The sequence below is a fragment of the Panthera leo genome, chromosome B2 (genome assembly GCF_018350215.1).
Source record: "Panthera leo isolate Ple1 chromosome B2, P.leo_Ple1_pat1.1, whole genome shotgun sequence".
Classification (NCBI taxonomy): Eukaryota; Metazoa; Chordata; class Mammalia; order Carnivora; family Felidae; genus Panthera; species Panthera leo.
Window position 1 is genome coordinate 100,115,755 of NC_056683.1, and position 20,344 is coordinate 100,136,098.

The window sequence follows — 20,344 nt, forward strand, 5'->3', positions numbered from 1 at the left end:
GCACACACTTGTGGAGACCCCTTACTAAGAAACAACTGTATGAGTCTTTGCTGAGTCTTATTGTCAAAAGCAAAGAATGTGGGGGCAGGGAGAGTGACGTCCCCTCCCCTCCATAGCTCTCCTGTGGCTGTGGCTGCCCTGCACAGCATGAGGTACAAGCTGGGCAGCCTGTGCACAAAGATAACAATAGATTTCAAATACAGTCCTGACTCCTTCCATGCTACAATATTCTCTGCGAGTCTAAAGTCAATTGTCTGAAAAATTAAAGCGTTCCAAATGGCGGGATAATGCATTAAACAAGCCAGTGCACAAAGCCCAATCACAAGGGAGGAGGACGGGAACCAGAAAACACAGGGTTCCCTAGGAAACCAAACCCACTTTATGACTACTGTGGCCTTCGCTCCTCTTGGGGGAGGAGGAGGGGTGCTCTGAGAAGGCACCACTGACCCATCTGCTTCCCTTGCCTGCGGGGCTCTATTTCTTCTGGCTTTACTCCAATGAGTTGGGGAGACTCAACTGAGGCTCGGTTGTTGCTTGTTTGATTATTTGCTGGAGGGGGAGTAAAGAGCAGAAGAAAAGAGGAGGAAGACAGACAGAAAAAGAGATGAGCACAGAAGGCACTTGGCCAGCAGAAAGAAATTACTGACCACAGAATAAGAGGGCAGGAAGGCAGAACTACGAAAGGCTGGCTCAGGGAATCAGAGGCTGCCTGTGAGCAGGGCACCACCAAACCAGCAAAGAGTTTACCCTCAGCTGCCCAAGAGGCCAGCTCTGAAGTCAGACTAGAAAGGTATATATTCGGGCTTAACGGCACAAATGGTTGGACTGAGTCAAGCAAAGGGATAGCTGGAGGGCTGGGGTGGGGCTTTTAGGGCTCCCCTTTGCCCCCTGTAATCTCTATCAGCCCCAAGCAAGCATAGTAATAATATGATTCATAATAATAATAATAATGAATTATTAAGTTTAAACTTTTAGGCTGAAGATGGGGAAGAAATAAATGCCATTGGAATAACTAATTAGTTGACTTTCAGAAGGAAAAAGATTCTGTTATTCTCTAAGACTCATGGAATGAAGTTTATATTTATAATAATCATGTCTTTTCTTTAACGAGTTAAAGAATGAGCAATGAGTTTCTTTCAGGTGATCACATTACTTAGATGTCAGGTAAAAAGAGAAACTGTTTTGTAGTATACTTGAACTATTTCTGCCTTGACCTTATAAATGAAGCTGTTTCTAGGGATCTGCTGTCCAGAGTCTGAACAACTTATGATGCAGGTACAGCTGCTGGACAGGTCCCTGAGCTCTGCCTGATTACTACTCCTGAGACCTTCCAAACAGATACTGTGCAGTGGCTCCTGGGAAGGTCCGTGAAATGCACACAGTATCACAATACTGCCAAGATCAAGATTAATAATGATGTGCGGAGAGCCCTTGGAGTGTAGGCTGACTACAATATTATAATCCCAGAATCTTAAGGATGAATGAAATGTTGAAGAATATCTAGTCCAGTAGTTTTAGTGCTATGTTTTTAGTACAAGAACCTTCTGAATTCATACACGTGCACACATTTTCAAGGTTGATACCGAATGCCAATATATTAGATGAAAGTAGAACAGAACAGTCTTGGTTCAAGGGTAAAAGGACTCAAAATGCTACCACCTGGGCCATCCTTCTGGCCCACTTGGCACTTCCATGGAACCCTAATGTTCTAAGAACACCGAAAATCACATATCTAGTCCCCAACTCCCATCCAGCCTCTTGTCTCCGTCTCTTCTAGCCCGAGCACAGGTTTGCCATGCAGCAACATGGGTAAGGAAACACCTCTACCTTTTCTCTACCAAGGACTTATTTTACCCACACCCAGGACCCCACATTATGAGGATTTCACCTCTCATAAAAACCTGCATTTTTGAAGCAGTAGCTAATTTATTTGCCTAGGTCATATTTGGAGTCAGTGACACCTCAACCTAAACCTTAGCCCTGCTATGCTTGGTAAATTCGGGAAAATTCCTGGATAGTGTGAAGTGAAAGTAGAAACCCAGCAGATGCTTGTCTTCTCTTCCTCTACTTCTTATTTATTCAAAACAAATCTCCATCCAAAAAAAAAAAAAAATCAAATAACTAGGAATAAATCCAACACAAAACACAGAAAACTTAAAGACCTAAATAATAGAGGGTTATGCATGTAAATGAACTGGAAGTCTCACTGTTTTTAAGATGTCAGTACCCCCCCCCCCGACTGAATCTTCAATGCATTTCAATTAAAAAAAAAAAAAAAAGATAGGTTTTTTTTTTCCCCCAGGTGGAAATTGACAAGTTGATTCAAAAACATATACGGAAGTGCAAAGAGCCACAAGCCAAGATAATGTTGAAGAAGAACAACAAGGCTGGAAAACTTACTCTATAAGTTTCAAAATTCATTATAAAATAATAGTAATTAAGACAGTGTGGCATTTGTTTAGGATAAATAGGCCAATAGCAGAAAAAATAAGGTCCCAAAATAGACCTATACAAAGAGTCATCTAAATTATGACAAAGATGATGCTGAAGTTCAATAAGTGGTGTTGGGTTCACTGGGTATTGTGGGTTGTGCCTCAGAAAGATACAATGAAGTCCTAACCCCCTCAGTACTTCAGAAGGTGACCTTACTTGGAAATAGGATCTCTGTAGATATAATTCATTGAAATGAGGTCAGAGTGGATTAGGGTGGGTCCTAAATCCAATGTGACCAGTGTCCTTATAAGAAGGAAATTTAGACAAAGGGTGACATGAGGGGAACAGGGCCATGTGGGAATGGAGGCAGAGATCAGATCAATGCAGCTGCAAGCCAAGGAGTGCCAAGGAGCTAAGATGGATTCTTTGCTAGAGCCTTCAGAGGGAGCACGGCCCTACCCACCCCTTGATTTTTAACTTCTAGCCTCCGGAACTTCTGAAACAATAATTTTTGTTGTTTGCTCCAGCACCGAGTGTGGAGCCTGATGTGGGGTGCGATCCTGTGACTCTGGGATCATGACCTGAGCTGAAATCAAGAGTTGGATGCTCAACTGACTGTACCATCTAGATGTTCTGAAAAAAATTCTGTTTTTTAAAAAGTTTTATTTACTTTGAGATAGAGAGGGTGGCGGAAGGCAGAGAGAGGGGTAGAATCTCAAGCTGCTGACAGTGCAGTGCCTGCTGTGGGGCTCAAACTCATGAAACTGTGAGATCAAGACCTGTGCCGAAATTAAGAGTCAGGCACTTAACTGACTGAGCCACCCAGGTGCCCCTGAAAAGAATTATTCTTAACCTCTACTTTATACCATGCAAAAATGAACTCCACATGGATGGTAGAACCAAATGTGAAAGGTAAAATAATACTTTAAGAAGAAAACAGAATAGCTTCACACTTTGCAAGAAGTAAAGATTTTTAAAGAACAGAACACAAGAAAATGCTAACCATAAAGGAAAAATATGATAATTTGGACTATATTAAAATTAAGTATGACTTTGTCAAATGACATCAGAATCAAAAGGCATGCACACAGTGGAAGTTAACTGCGATGTTAAATCCAGCAAAGAACTCCTGCAAATCCATAAGGAAAAGGTAGACAACCTAATAAAGAAACAGGCAAATACTTGAGAAGAAATTTCACAAAAAAGGACATCCCAATGGCCATTAAACAGATTAAAAGCTGCTCTGGTCATCAAAGAAGAGTAAAATCACAATGCATTGTCTAAAACAACAAAAACATTTGTGAGGATATGGAATAAATGGAACTGTCATACATACTGATGAGAGTGTAAATTGCTAAAAACACTGGAAAACTCGCAGTATCTGAAAGCTGAACACACTCATATCCAACTCAAGGTCTCTCCATCAAGGAATCTATCCTACACAAATGTTACACATGCTCACCCATTGACATGTAGAAGAGTGTTCTTAGCAGTATTCTTTGTAATAGCCCTGCACTGGAAACAACATAAAAGCCCATGTATAATAGAAGAAGGGTTAAATAAATTTTGGTATAGTTATACAATATTACACAGCAATGAGAATGAACAGACTCGTAACAACATGGAGAAATCTTCCAAATACAATGTTAAGGGGGACACAAGATTACATAGCACAATTTTATTTACACAAAGTTCAAAATAAACAAAATCAATGTTGTTAGAAATAACGCTATCAGTTACATTTGGAGTGGGCGTGGCTAGGGACTGGGAAGGGGTGTAAGGGGCTTTAGGTATTTGGGGGACACTCTTTCTCCATCTGGCTGCTGTTTTCACAGGAATGTTCACTTCATGAAAAGTCAGTTATCGGTGCACTTAATTTCTGTACTTTTCTGTGTGAGTGTTATACATCAATTAAAAAAAAAATCTTGGTGGTTAATGCAGTGAAACCAGAAACAAAACAGGGCTCTTATAAGTACTGAAAGAAGACAGCACAGCAATCTAATTTAAGCAAGATAATTTAAAAATTTGCTCTGCTAAAAGCTTCAAAAATGCCATTTCATTAAATTGTGTTTTTTATTCACTTAAGAGGACTCTCATGCCAAAGCTCTTGTATTGTCATGTGTCGGGACTGAATGAAGCAAACAGTTTCCAAAATAAAATAATACAAATCATTTTAATTTTATCTGATTTCTTAAAGCAAAAATTTAGATATTAAGACCAATTTTTTCATGTCAATTAAAAAAACAATTTTCTGCGTCCTGGTTCTGGTTTACCATCTGAAGAATCCCTAAACGAGAAAGTCTTGGGGATAAAGGTGTTTTCTTTCTGTGGCACTCAGTATTTCCCTTCCAGAGTCACCACGTGAGATTAGCTCATTCCTGCCAATGGAAGCCACAGCAGTTGTGTCTGCCTTCGCAACCTGGTTGTGGATAAATGTATAATTTCCCCCTGACCGTCTAAAATACTGAAAATAACTCCCCGGACACCACTCCAGCCTTTGCCAATTTCCATGGCTCTTCAGATTCCCACTGTGCAATGTCCATGGTCATCAGGTAGAGTCTTGACCTACCTCAGAGCAGCAGCATTATACGGTTGGAGAGAGAATTCTGTCGCCTAGTCCTGGGGGCAGCTCACCCCCCATCTTCTGCTAGGCCCTCTCCCCCTTCTGGTCAGTGCCTGGTGAGAGGAGAGCTCATCGTCATCCGACACACACTCTGTACAACTGCTCTAGCTACCACTGAAATAAATCCCTTGGAGCAAAAAAACCGTATGGTCAGACTTTTGGCTTTCTCCTCCAGTAGGGAGATTTATTTGGGCACTTACATGGCATCCTGAGGCTGTAGGCAGTCCCCACAGGAAGTGAAAGATGGCCACACCCACCATGGCCTACATGTTGAGTGGGGAAAGAAACCTCATGAGAAGACTCTGGAGGATGTGGGGCTCCTATGAAGGAAGGAAACCTCACTCACTCTCACCCTGAGAGGAAAGCATGGGGACCAGGGGCCTGGAGCTGTTATCCTCCAACCATCTTGAAGAAACCTGGGCCTTTCTCTGGCCACTACATTTCCCTCAATAGCAACTTCACAAAGGAGACTCCTTTTTAGATTCAAGCTCTGTTGTTTTTGTGTAGACTTTCTGTGCTTATTCTATTCCTAATTTTGCTGCCTGACAATGATTTTGTGGGCACTTTAAGAATGTTTCCACATCCCCAGATAGAGATCCCTCTGGTTAAAAAAAAACAGACAAACAAAACCCTTGCTTTTTAGATATATATCTTTTATCATGAGTAACCACAGAGATTTTTCAGCACTTACATGGACTGAAGAAAATCATCCAGGCCAAATTCCTTGAGAGCCTCTTAGCTAAATGACTTGGCTTTATCAGCCAGGGAAGGGATAGGGAAACTATATCCTGTGGGCCACATCTGGCCCGCTGCCCACTTTTACACAACCCATGAACTAAGAATGGTTTTTACATTTTTAAGTTCTTAGGGAAAAAATGAAAAGAATATTTCATGACATGTGAAAATTATAAGAAATTCAAATTTCAGTGCTTATAAATGGAGTTGTATTGGAACACAGCCATACCCACTAGTGTACCTATTGTGTCTGGCTGCTGTCATGATACAACAGAGTTGTCTGACAAAGACTATATGGCCCACAAGGCCAAAACGACTTACCATTTGGCTATTTACAGAGATTTGCCAAGCCCTAAGCTCAGGTAACTGTTATGTATTTGTGGAAGGCTGTCCCCTCTGATCTCACTCTCTGTTTTGAGCTTCTGAAGCTGTCTCTGGAATCAGTCAAATGCAAGTCCTAATGCTGGTGCCAATTTCACACTAACCTATGAAACCCGCACAACCCACTAGAGCAGGGCCTTTTTCAACCTGCGGTCTGGTAATCAGTATAAGGGGCTGCAAAAACCTACTCGGTTTGGTTGTACCTAGCATTTCTTTGATAAAATAAAAGAAAAATATCGAGGGCACTGTTAGGGACTGAATTATTTCCCCCTTGCCATTTCATGTGTTGAAGTTCTAACCCGCAACACCTCAGAATGTGACTGTGTTTAGAGACAGGGCCTTTAAAGAGGCAATTAAGGTAAAATGAGGTCTCAGGGTGGGCTCTAATCCAATATGACCAGTGTCCTTATAAGAGGAGATTAAGACATGCACAGAAGAGTGGCCATGTGAGGGACAAAGGGCAAAGATGGCCACCTGCAAGCCAAGGAGAGAGGGAATCAAGCTTGCCAACACCTTGATCTTGGACTTCCAGGCTGTGAGAAACATTTTTGTTGTTTGAGCCACTCAGTCTGTGCGGCAGCCTAGGCCACCCAATATAGGGGTCATACATAGTATTATTTGGTGAGAAAAAGTTTTTTTCAATCACATATGCATGTGATACAGCTGTGATGTAAAAATGTAGTACATTCTGTGTGTTAGGTCAAAAATAAATTGACAAGCACTACACTGGAGAGACATATACACGCTTGGTACAAAATCACAGAGGGATGCTCTAACTGAGCCAAGACAAAAAAGGGGGAAGAGCCCTTACTGGGCACATGACAGGCACTCTGTGTACATTATTTCATTTCATTCTCACAGTGGCCCTCTGCATGGCTTAAGCTGTATGTCTCCAGCTGACCAACTTAAGTGCAGGGAAGTTAAGTGACTTACACAACCAGGCCTGACTCCAAAGTTTATGGTGTATTACTCCTCATCATGAATCAGTTTGTACTTCCATGTCCCTGAGAACAGGTTGCCGTGTGACGACATTAAGGGATCAAAAGGAAGGGAAAACATTTGTAAATAATCATAGCTGGCACTTACCAAACACTTCCTATGTGCCAGGTACTGTGCCGTGCTTTACATAAATGACCCCACTTCATCCTTATTAACCACCCACAGAGTAGGTTCTGTTAATCCGCGCTTTTCAGCTAAGGAAGTGTGGAAAAAATTAATTAACTTGCCCAAGGTTACAAAGCTGGTAAATTGCAGACCCAGGATTTGAACTCCCATTGATCTGACATTTAAGCTAGAACTCTTGCCCACCCCAACCTCTCCTTTGGCCCGACCATACTTATTGTCAACCTAATATATGTTTGCCGATAATCTCTGCTTGAAGAAAAAAGATGCATACTTCCTGTTCATATGTCCAATAAATGCCAACTGAACACATATCACCTGCCAGGCCCTGTTCTGAGGGGTAGGGATACAATAATGAACAAAACAGAATTCTTGCCATCATGGTGAACATTTGGATAAAACTTTAAAAATACAACCACAGCACAGTGACTGAAATCACCCCATGTGCAGGGTCACGAAGAGTTGAGATTCAGGTGTGTTAAAGGTGTAGGCCAATGAAACTGAAGAAATGGTAGAAAACAAAGGAAGGTGGGTATGGTTTACTACATAGAAATTTCTGGTAATTGTATTCAATATCTCTTGTGTCCACCAGGTTTACTTATCATGTAAGTATGCTTACTCAGGCATGCTGAGTCTCCAAGCCGACTGGAAATGTTTCAATGGCAGGGGCTATGTCATATTTTAAAATGTCCCCTTTAGTGCTTGACATAGTGCACAGCAGTTTGAATTTATTTACTTGTTTTTAAGTTGTTTTCTTTTTTAAAATTTTTTTTTAATGTTTATTTATTCTTGAGAGAGACAGAGACAGAATGTGAGGGGGTTAGGGGCAGAGAGAGAGAGGGAGACACAGAATCGGAAGCAGGCTCCAGGCTCCGAGCTGTCAGCACAGAGCCCGATGCGGGGCTCGAACTCATGAGCCGTGAGATCATGACCTGAGCCAAATTCAGATGCTCAACCAACTGAGCCACCCAGGCACCCCTTTAAGTTGTCTTCAAGAGAGATGTACACAGGTTACTCAGGGACTTTCAAGGCGGATGTAATGACAACGTTCAGACAGTCCGTGGGTAGTCCCAGTGCAGGCTAGATACTGTCACGTGGTATTAAGCATGTGAGCAAAGAATTAAATATTGAACTGGAAGAAAGTAAGCTAAACCAAATGAGATACCAGTACAATGGTCAAGAAATTGGACTGAAAGCCTGGTCACGAGAATGTGAGAGAAAATTATGCTGAGTGAAAGGAAACCAGAGCACAGAGTGTGAAGAATGTAAATATATTAGCAGCAAATATTTTTCTTATGGTTTGTCTTTAATTTTATTTAGGATTTTACATACACAACAACTTTATGTTTTTAAGTCTGTTGATTTTTTTCATTATGAAATAATCAAGGAGGTAAGCAAATATTCAGATGCTGGAACATTCAATACATGCTATTTGTAATATCAAACGTGAGGAAATTTAATTCCATAGAAATAGGATGGTGAATGTTTAAGTAAATTATGTCTATATGTACAATGTAAAACTCTATAGTTGTTATTTAATGAGAAAATGATCACCATTTAATATTAAGTAAATTCAGAATCAAAACCATGTAAATGTACGTATGATGCACATCCTTGAAACAAAAGAGGGAAAAAAATACCGGCTTAACATTGCTTTCTCAATACAATGTGATTAAGAGATGTTTTAACTTTCTTCTTTACAGCTCACCCAATTTTCTACACTGAGTTCAATTTTAAAGTCAGGAAAAAAGAACCATTAGAAATAAGCTTAAGTCAAAGAGAAAGTTTGCATATAGTATCTTCATTTGCACATCTCTGACTTGCTGATGGTCTTGGCCACCGGAGGCTTTTGGCCACAGTGGCACAGATGGCAAATTCTGGTAATGTTATTAAAAAAGAAAAAAAAAGAAAGAAAGAAAGAAAGAAAAAAATATTTTTTACTCACCTGCAAAGAGGTTTCAAAACAGATTTGGCAGTGGCCAGGGTAGTCACAAGGATGTGATGATGAATTATAATGAATTACTTGGCTCTGACAATACTTTCATTCAACAAGCATTTATTGAGTGCCTGTCATGCTCTAAGCACCCTGTTAGGTACTGGAAGGTCAAGTTGAGTCTCTGGGAACAAGTGACCCATCGGGCTGACACTGAGCCTACACACCCCGACTCTAGCAAGATCCAGCAGCAGGCAGGGCTGGGCAGTAATTGTGCAGGCCTGCCCTCAATCCTCCCACCTCTTCTGGGCCGGGATCTGTGGCCTTGAGAAGGGCTGGCCTGGCCTCCCCAGCGCCAGCCGCCTCATTTGTAAAACAAGGATAATCCTGACCCAGTTCCCAGTGCTGTGGTGAAGAATAAATAAAAAGCATTCTGGGCTTGTTTCTCTCTATTCAGTGCCAGATGGGTTCTACCTGTTAATAGCCAGCATTGCTTCCTTCCTTTGGAAACTGTGTATTTATTCTTTTTTTTTTTTTTTAAGGGGGGTTAGAAATGAGGTTCTGTGATTAAAGGGATATTCTGTATTTTTCTTCCTCCGAATATCTTAGATTAACAATTACAGAAATGAAAACTTGTTTCTCCACCTCAGACCAAAGCAGAGGAAACTCAAAAAGTTCTTACAAGGTTCGATGACATTCCAAGGACAGAACTAGGTGAGATACTGCTGGTCTTTAGGGAAATAATACAATTATTGCCAGCACTTCAAAACCTAATAAAATTAACTTTTAAAAGAGCAACATTTAGGCTAACCAAGTGTTCATCTATGTGTTATAAAATTTAACAGAAATTTCTAAGAAAGACTAAAGGGTACTGAACTGGTGCCCAAATCAGACATAAATATGAAAATACTTCTCCTCTCCCATCCAAACTTAACTCATTTTCCAAACATTGAGAATGTCCATCTAACTAATGCCCTATTACAGGCAGAAGAAGAGGTAGGGAAGGAGCAGAGAAGACAGAGGGTGAAACACACAGACCTAAAAATGGGGCACGCTGGAAGGCTCTCCTTTTTGGCTTTTAAGACGAACAAATAAGCACTGTACAAATACATTCAGCGAGAGAGAAAGCACAGTTCTAACACCTAGTGTGTGAATTTCACGTGAAAGGTTAAGGCTATTTTCAGTTGTTTCTACAACGTCTTCCGATTCTTTGTGTTTCTTCTGCCATAGTAATAAGGACTGGTAAACGGAGGGTTTCAACAGCTTTAGAAATATCTGGACCAAATCCTACCACTTCTCAACTGTTCATTTCAGTGATGTTAGTTGTCGATAACCACACAGGTAGGGCAGGGCACAAATGGCTCAGATGAAGCAAGAAACCTCTATTCTCTCTCCCCTTCCCGCTGCTCTGGCGCCTTGTCCAGCGTTGTTATGCTGAGTCCCAAAGGCTCCAGCGGTTCCCCCGATGGAGGGGAGCATGCAGGAGCGGCAGCCAGAGGTTATATCTTCAACGCAGATACTGCCTACGTCAGACAACGCTTGCAACGTCTAGCCTGGGTGGGGCAAGGCTGTACAACTGGCAACTGTCATTTATTCCAAAGGACTTGAGCGTGCTATGATGACATGTTCAGTAATTGCTCTATTTCTTAAAAAGAAGTTGTAACAATCATATTTAAAATGCTTGTTGATGCCCTGTGGGTATGAGTCACTTTGTAAAGCAGGATCAAAATGGATCCTCTGTTACGGGCTCCTGCTGGTTCTTTGATTCTAAACAGTTTTATAAATGTTAATGGGAGTAACGCACACATCAATGAGAGAATAAATTCCTTGGGTTTGGTGGGGCTTCAATTAACGATTTATAATAAGCAATGTAAAATGCTTTCTAATTTTCTTCCAAGTAATGACACACTACCCCAGAAGAGCTGAAAATAAGGCCCAGGTTTCACCACAGGGTGGAGAAGACCGGCAGTGGGTGGCAGGTGGCAGGTGGCAGAGAGAAGGCTCTCCGGCTGGTTGGAGGCATGCTGGAGGCTCTGCAGAAGTCCAGGGCGCAGTGCGAGGGAGCGGAGCAGTAGGGACCGACACGACTCACCCAAGGGATGATGGGCATGATGGAGGAAGAGAAAACTCATAAGAAGCGAGCCTGACACAGAAGGAATTTACTATAATCTAAAATGGGAACGACTGCAACCGTGCTTCTTAAATCTGTCACGGGATCATTCTTTTTTTTTTTTTTTTTTTTTTTTTTTTTTTTTTCAGAGCATAAGTTAATACTATTCATTGACTTCCAAAAATACCCACCAAGATGGAAATGGGAATTTAAGTTCCAGGGATGATGCAGCAGGATTCCTAATGAATAGGTTGGTTTGCAGTGACACAGAGCTCTGCCTTGAATTTCTGGAAACCTAGCTTCGGATTGAACCCTCTCTTGCCCAGGCCTGCAGGCCTCTTTTCACACCTTCTCATGGGAAACCAAATGCCGATGACTGGTACCCTGTGAGGATGGTGTGGGATGCCATGAGGGCTAAGGCAGAGTCAAGTATAAATTGCAAATGCCTAAATTCCATCTTTTCGGAAGAGAACAGATTAAAATTTTAATCCAAGAATGTCTTCAGTGTTTTCAGAGTTTGCTGTTCCATACTTAAATCACCTTACACCTCCTTACATTTCATCCTAATGCTTCACTGATACCAACACCGCTGCCAACAAATAAGACACCACAGCATCAAAGACCAGACACACAGTGACAGATGCCAAGGGGCATCTGCTCTTAGCCCCAGCAAGTCTGGTGTTAACATCCAGGCTCTGGCAGCAACAGGGCAGCACCTTGCTCGTTTAGCTCAGCGGTCGCCTTGGTAGTTTTGGGAGCACTTTGGATTTAAAGGGTTTTGCATCTAAGCATTCCATTGTAAACCACTTCCGCCATAACCGAGGCAGGGGTCCACACATTGTGTGCATGATATGCAGGGTTACACAGCCTTTCAAGGGAGCTCCCCATTTTTCCTGTTAACAGCTGCCTGTATGGAATACAGGAAAACAATTGAGAAATGCTTATCATGTGTAGTTTAACTGAATATTTATACGGAGAGAAACTTGATGGCTAGGGAAATGAATACCAAAATCCAACAGCACTTTCATACCAGCCACTTAGACGTATCTGGGAATGGCCTCATTCACGCTCCAAATTATCAGAACACTGAGGGGGTCTCTTCCAGTGGTCCAGATCATACTAGAAGAACATGAACCCGTTACAAAAATTGCAAGTGAAGAGAACAAAGTATCAGATACCAAGTTAGCCTTCCAGACATTATGCGCATGCCAAGTTAACTTACCAATGCAATGCTTAACCAGTGACTATCTGCCAAAATCAATGCAGGGTGGGTTTTGAAGAAACTGGTAAAACTCCTAGATTTCTCAACCACACATGTTTTTCTTGGCTAAGAAGCTGTAAAATTTTGGAGAAGATGACCAGAATCCCGCTGAAGTTCCTCTAAGTAAGGAAAATGACAACTAAGGAGCCTAGCTGTTTACCCACTTTTCTCCAGAAAAAAGCCCCATCCGCTTTGAGAACTGTTTTCCGGATCCACCATCTGCCTCAAAAAGGCAAGTTCCCACTGACCTTCGGAGGCCACTGGGAGTTCCAAGGACACACTCCCGTTTCATCCTCTGAGCACTGTTCTGGGTTAATTCACAGTTTTTCAGATTTTCTAAATCAGGTAACTTTCAGGGGTACACGTTAATTTGGCTGTTTCAAAAGTATTCATTCAATCACTTTAAATATTTGGGTTTCATTAAAAAAATTCCTTTTCCAAATGATGCTGCTTTTGTGCCTTGACTCTGGACGTGAGGTTTCTTTCACCCTGTGGATCATTTTTTGAAGTCAACAAGTAACATTAATAAATGTCCAAGAGCCTTTCTTATCCTCAAGCCACCCTGAACTGAGGACCACAGTTTACAAAGCTGACCAGCTCCTGGCCAGTCTCATCAGTCTTCAGCTTTTTAGTTTCCCCTTCTCCCATCGACAAATGGTCAAGCACGATTCTTGTTGACATCAGGGAGGAAAGTAACCCACTTCACAATGTTTTCGGCCTGGCGTGGATATGGGAGGTGGAGGCCACAGAGGTAAATGGCTACGGAAGAACCTGAATAACAGGTGTGTCTGCCTAAGGCTCCAGCTGGTTCACCTTGAACATTATCACTCCTGAGATAACAAAACAACAATGTGCTGTGGATAATTTCACTTCTGCAGCAAACAGTGCAATCTGTAGAATTATCTGAAAAAATAATCTGTGAAGGAGCATGTGGAATTTCAGCTTCCCAAAGAAGCCATGCAACATTAATGTGGGACATTTTGCTTTCCAAGAAAACGTTGCAAATATCCGCCATGTCAGGAATGGAACAAACCACATGAATAGAGAAGAGGGAAAGCATCTTCTTTCCCATAAAATGACCTTCTCCCCTCTAAATAGTTTCCCATGTGCTAATTTGCTGAGAGGATAAGACAGTGTGGACACAGCTACTGGTTCACTGAAGTATTCTTATCCTCCTATCCTCAGTTTACATCAAAAGCTGCTAAAGTAAACCAAATAAACTTAAAAAGTACATTTCATTCCCACGTGTTTAGATTTATTTTTGAGACAGAGAGAGAGAGCGAGCACCAGCGAGCAAGCACAAACAGGGGAAGGGCAGAGAGAGAGAGAGACAGAGAGAGAGGGAGAGAGAATCCCAAGCAGGCTCTGCACCATCAGCACAGAGCCTGGTGCAGGGCTCGAACTCATGGACCATGAGATCGTGACCTGAGCCAAAATCATGAGTCAGCCACTTAACCAACTGAGCCACTCAGGGGCCCCTCATTCCATGTGTTGAAAAGCCAGGAAAAGGCACTGTGGTCCTGAAAATACAGGAAGGCCAAGCTTAAGGATTCAGAAACAAAAGCAAAAACAAAAACAAAAACAGGGTAAAGTCAGGCTTTGGGAAACATCTACATCTCCTGTTACCATAAAGCTCTCAGTCCCTGGAGGATGTGGGGGTGATGCTTTTCCCTAAGTCAGAAGAGACCCTGCCCACTCCACTCTACCCTGAGCATATCTTTCTCCCCAACTGGGCACTGTGGAGGGCTCGGGGAGCTCATAAGCAGACCTCTGCTGACGATTCCCCTATCACATTTCAGTCCAAATAGGAATAAATGTGATTCATCGCAAAACCACTAATAGGTATTTTTAAGCCTGAAGGAAGCACAACTTCAGGTTTTTCTTTCATTCTACTGAGTGGCCAGATTTTGGAAACCTACACACCTGCCCCAAATAGCATCAGATGCAGTGAATGGCACAACCTGGATGTTTTGGTCCCTGGTTTTGGTCCCTGTTAACTGGGATATAAAACATAACCCAGCCTCTTGGTAATAAGGGGCTACCGAGGCAGTTCTTATACCGGCAGAAAAGAAAATGAGGGCAGTGACTCATAAACAGAACGTAGTCCTTCCCACCAGGTTGGCCCAAGTGGGTACAGCATATAAAGTCGCGCTTGTGTGGAAACTTGGAGGGCTGGAGAAGAAGAATCTGCTGTGTCAGCATCAGGTAGTGGAAAGATCTCAGGACTTAGGAAACCTGATTCTGCTACCAGCTTCACTGATTTTTTTTTTTTTTTCTTTTCTGTGACCTGAGTGGTCACTTCACCTTGTTAGTTCTCAGCTTCCTTATAAAATAAAAAGGATAGACAGACTCTGATGTTCCTTCCAGGCCTCTACCCAACCCTACCGGGGGTTCATCTCCTGGGGTCTCCGTCCTCCCAGCTCTCCACACCTTTTGGAAGAGCGTCTCAGACAGCAGAGCCCTCTGCCAGCCTCACCTCCCTCCAGGGCCCTTTCTGCCACCCCAAGATAAACACCAGAGGGCCCAGAGTGTGTTTGTGAGCCCACTGTCTGGGGCTACAGTGCATTCATTCTCCATGGATGGTCCTGGGGTTACGAACACCAGCTTCTGGAGGCTTGTCCATCAGCTAAGAGGCTGTAAAACACAATCCCTCCTAGCCCTGACTTTCCCATCACTAAGGTGAAGCCAACAGCATCTTTCTCATGGAACTGCTGAATGTCAGGCGCTCAGCCCTTTGAGTACCGCCAGATAAAATTCAGGACATCCAGCTAAATCTGAATTTTGCATAATTTGGGACAGACTTATACTTAAAACATTATTTACTGCTTATACAAAATTCAAATTTACTTAGGTATCCTGTTTTTTGTTTTTTTTTTTTTTGTTTTTTGCCAAATCTGGCAACCCCACACATGACAGATGCTGCTGTTGGTGGTATTGGGTCCAGGCTGCCCCACCAAATCAGCCTTACACAAAACCACTGCTGGCCCGACTTCTGGGTCTTAAGAAAAAGACTCCATGGGGGTAAGGGTTTTTTTCTCCCTAACTCTCTCACTGCTCCTAAACTACTGCCTTCTAGTCCTGCCATCAGCTTTACATCACCACATATCCTACCTGGGTCTCCCAGAGGTACCCAAACTGTCTACTGACCACTTTCCAATCACACTCTCCATGCCCCAGGCTCAGAAATGGGATCAAATTAATTCGTGCACATATGCCACTGATCATTTCATGAGTCATCAACCTCCCCTGAAGCAATTTTTCCTTCTTAAAGGTCACTTATAACCTCAAATTAAAATGATCGAATTGTAGGCCATCCAAAGTTTGAAGTGAAAAAAAGTAGCCTGTGTGGAAAAAAAAAAAAAAAAAAAAAAAAAAAAAAAAGCACGATGGGGGTGGTCCCACCTCTTGCTGGTTCTTACAGCAGTTCCTCTAAAGTGTTTCTGCTTTTTCTAGCCTTTTCCGTTTGCCTTTTTCTGAACCCACAGCAGCTCTCATGGCAGCTGAAGACCCTGTGGATGAGGGGCAAATGGAAGGACAGAGTGGAATGGGGTGGAATAGGAAATGGGGGTGTTCTACTAGGAAATGGTCCCCACACTCTGCCCCTGCCTGCAGCCACCCTCTCAGTCACCAGGGCAGGTCCGGGGGCTCCCTAGTGCCAGCGCTGATTAAGACTAGAAAACACAAAGCCTGCCCAGTCTATCTCCTTTTTGAGCACCTTGTGTTCAGAGATGAAACCCGACTGCATGCACTTGTAACTCCTGGCTCCTGAATGCTGGCCAAAGTAACTTTGGGGGGCATTAAGAATGACCTAACTAGGCCTAACTAGGAGAATGGACCCCTTGGTCCAAGCAGGATTTGAACTTGTGTCTTCTGGACACTCCCCATTGTCCACGATACCATTTTATTCAGGGTCTTGAGCCCTGATCTCACTTTTCTTTTGGGACTGTGAATGCTGATACTTTTTTCAGAATATGGTCACTGACAAGGACTGACTAAGCATTTCATGGGCTTATAAATAACAAGTGTTCTACTGAAAGGATTTACTTTAATACAGGACTTTTAATTTTTTTTTTTTTTTTTGTAAGAAGTGTCCAGTATTTAGGGAATTCTATTTCACTATCTTGAGTCACACTTTGGTAGTCAATAAGCTTCTTTTCTTAACAGATGATGGTGAGGAACTCCATGGTCCATAGCAAAACAGATACTAGGCTTTCCTCCTGGATAAAAGGCAATGGTCTTTTCAAAGTCCTGCACCGGAGCCAGGAGGAATCTGGCCATTCCAGCTAATGCATCAGTTCACTGTGGTTAACAAGGAGTTGACAGAACAGTTATTCCCCTCTCTCAGATTTAGTTGTTTTTTTTTTTTTTTCTCTCATTAAACTGTATTTTTCAGGAGAATTTATATTTACAACCATTAAGTGTTTCTCTCTCTCACCTTCAGGTAACAGTAAAACATGGCACAAAAGGCAGGGGTCCATTGCCCTTGAACCAGTTATCTGTTCAGAAGGCCACTTGGGTTTGGGGTAATATATTTATCATATTCTGTGTCTAGTGTGCAAAACGTCAAAAGTAGGGGCGCCTGGGTGGCGCAGTCGGTTAAGCGTCCGACTTCAGCCAGGTCACGATCTTGCGGTCTGTGAGTTCGAGCCCCGCGTCAGGCTCTGGGCTGATGGCTCGGAGCCTGGAGCCTGCTTCCGATTCTGTGTCTCCCTCTCTCTCTGCCCCTCCCCCGTTCATGCTCTGTCTCTCTCTGTCCCAAAAATAAATAAAAAACGTTGAAAAAAAAATTAAAAAAAAAAAAAAAAGTGACAAGGGCCTTGGAGCCATCTTCAGCATTCCTAAGCCAGGAGGTAGAGGGCTGGGGCCCAGGAACCTGCATTTTCACAACCTCCCCAGTCGATCTTGAAGCGCCTTCAAGTTTGGGGAACATTCTGGAACACAACACATTGCTATTAAAGCTGAGGTCAGAGGTCAGTCCGTTTGGAACCAGTCAGCTTGGGGCTGTATTGCAAAGAATCTGCATATACCCACTTTATCAGTCAAGGTTCCAGCAGGAAGCAGGCAACACTCTTGAATTATGGTAATTTGAACGAAATTTAATAAAGGGGTGATTTACACAGAAGTGGGTGGGGTGCAGGAAAGCCACAAGGTACAGTGCAGTCCCCTGTGCTAATAACACAGGGGAATTGGGTAGGGCAGGCTCTGTCACACCCCAAGGCCTGAAGGGGCCAGAGGAGAGGGTGAGTGCCTAAACCTGGAACAGAAATGCGGGTGGATGGCACTGCATGACAGGAGCTGCGTCCATCCTTTAAGAGCCACTGCCTAGCTGAGAAATCCCACAGAAAATAAGGATCCCGACCTCACTCCTGCCCTCTGGGCTCAGGTGCTCCCCCTGCTGGACCCAAGTAGGAACCAGAGGCAATGGAGCCCACCAAAGCACCGCACAGGTCAGTTTTCGGGGGGCACAGAGGGAGGACAGTGCCTGGTACAATACCACTACAGACACAGTGCCAGGGAGTGTCAAACCTTCACCACCATCACAGACGACAGCGTCCCGTGAGCAAACACTGAGCCTCTGATGCCTCCACCAGGCCCACTCATGACAGCACCTGATGGTATAGGTAGCTGCAGGATACGGGAACAACTCTGTCCAGGAAAGGATTTCAAAAATCAATTCACAGATGTACTTCTATCTACTGAGCACCGACTCCAGAAAAGACATGATATTTCACATTTTAGTCTTGTAGTAAAGGCCTTGGTGTCTTTCATGTTGAACTCAATAGGGCTACTGCTGGGAGATGTGTTCATAGGGTTTAGTGAAGCGCCTATTGCTACTTTTTCTAAAAAAAAAAAAAAGGCATTGAAATAAATATATTATAGAAAAGGAAAATATCTCAGAGTTTTTAAAGTGGAAACATTGAACTTTTGCATGTACTCATAGTCTATAACAAAAGTGACTCTTTTTTTCCCCCCTTTTAATATATATGATTTTCCAACTAGGTTTTACCTGCAAGTAAGCAGGCAACTGAACACAGAATGTGAGGTTGGGGGGCCTAAAACAAATAGGCTGAAAGACGATTTATCCCATCCTTCAACTTCTCCCCAACTAATGTTGGTTCCACTGAACTTAATAAGCTCTCAGGAGGCATCATGTCTGATCACCATTCTCTACGCTCACCTTCACTGGGTGCGCAACAAACAACTTGTAAAGTCTCACTGTGCCCGCATTTGCCCGGCTCACTGGCAGCAGTGAAGGAACAGTCTCGGGGGTTCTCTGGGTTAGTGGCCCGGTGCAGAGGCGTCTGCCACCACGGGACGCCCCAGGTGACTTCAGAGGCACATCACAGACTTACAAACTGAAAACCTTATTCCTTTTTCAATGCTTTACAAGTCTTCTCCAACATCCAAGTCTCAGCTGGATGCTGCACGTCTACACGGCTCTCAATGTCACACCTGCCAAGGCCCCTCTTTCCCACTAAGGTATGGCCTTAGGCCCTAGTCTTCTACGGGAAAGGGCATGTATGAGATTGTGGCAGCACTCTTATTTTCATTTATTTATCTTAATGGTGACCATTTATTCATATCAAATGATAGTGCTTTTCTACTGGAGGTCACAAAGTTTCCTTTTTTTTTTTTTTTTTTTTTTTTTTAACGTTTATTTATTTTTGAGACAGAGAGAGACAGAGCATGAACGGGGGAGGGTCAGAGAGAGGGAGACACAGAATCTGAAACAGGCTCCAGGCTCTGAGCTGTCAGCACAGAGCCCGACGCGGGGCTCGAACTCACGGACCGCGTGGGCGCGACCCGAGCCGAAGTTGGCCGCTTAACCGACCCAGCCACCCAGGCGCCCCACAAAATTTCCTTTTAAAATAAGTCTGGTTTAGTATAAAAAATAATTTAAGGGATGTTATATAAACAATGCAGGTGCTACACCGATATAGAGGAGGTAATACAGGTGGTATACAAATGACTAGACACTGGGAAGCACTGATCTAGTGCTAAGTATGCCTCATGACTCAGAGAGACCTAGGTTTTAGTTCTAACAGCCATCAAATAGCAATAACGATTAATTTTATTGCCTTGTAAACAAACAATTCTTTCACTGAAGGCAGTAGCTCTGGTCAGAGGGCTGCAGCTCACAGAGAGCCATAAAAATTTCGTAAAATTGCTTTGTAATCTGAATCCTATCTTGTTCTTAACAGAGATGCCTGTGCTAAACGTTAAACGTTTACACAGTATACTACTGGAGGATGAAAATATGGCATAATAAATCACCAAGGGAGAGGACGAGAGCTGAACGCTGCTCTCATCAGGTCTGACAGGAGGGCCTGGGGCACGCCCCTTGCAATGCGAGGAGAAAAACCTTCTCATTCACCTAAGACTCCCTGACAGGACTCCAGGGCCGTCCAGGCAGAGTAAATTACAAAAGCAATTTGTCATGGTACGTGAGTCTTTTTGATGTTTGGTGAAAACACTGCACACTCTGTGTGGTGCTGCTCAGGGAAGACGTGGTCATCGTCCCTTCCTACGTGAACTGTAAAGCTCTTAAGGCATTTTACCTCCGCCCTGTTTTGTTTCAAGTCAGCCCGAAGCCCAGATTCTGACCTCTTGAAAAATTTACATTTATGTTCATATTCCTTTCAGGTCAAGATCTCGGGAAACATTAAATCAACCACTGCATGGTGACTTTTTTCTTCTCACTGGCACGAGCATGAGGAAGCCGGGGGGTAAGGTGCACGCACCCCT

General features: G+C 43.1%; 1 protein-coding gene across 14 annotated transcripts in view; it reads right to left on the reverse strand.

Annotated features, from left to right (window-relative positions):
* FYN (FYN proto-oncogene, Src family tyrosine kinase) overlaps positions 1-20,344 on the reverse strand; it is a 213,641-nt gene that overhangs the window by 126,006 nt on the left and 67,291 nt on the right. The window contains exon 1 of one of the 14 annotated variants that reach the window (XM_042939623.1): positions 9,240-9,989. The exons of the other annotated variants lie outside the window; for them this stretch is intronic. The gene's annotated coding sequence lies outside the window, so the exon portion shown is untranslated. Of the gene's footprint in view, positions 1-9,239; positions 9,990-20,344 lie in introns of those variants that run through there. 14 annotated transcript variants of the gene reach the window in all.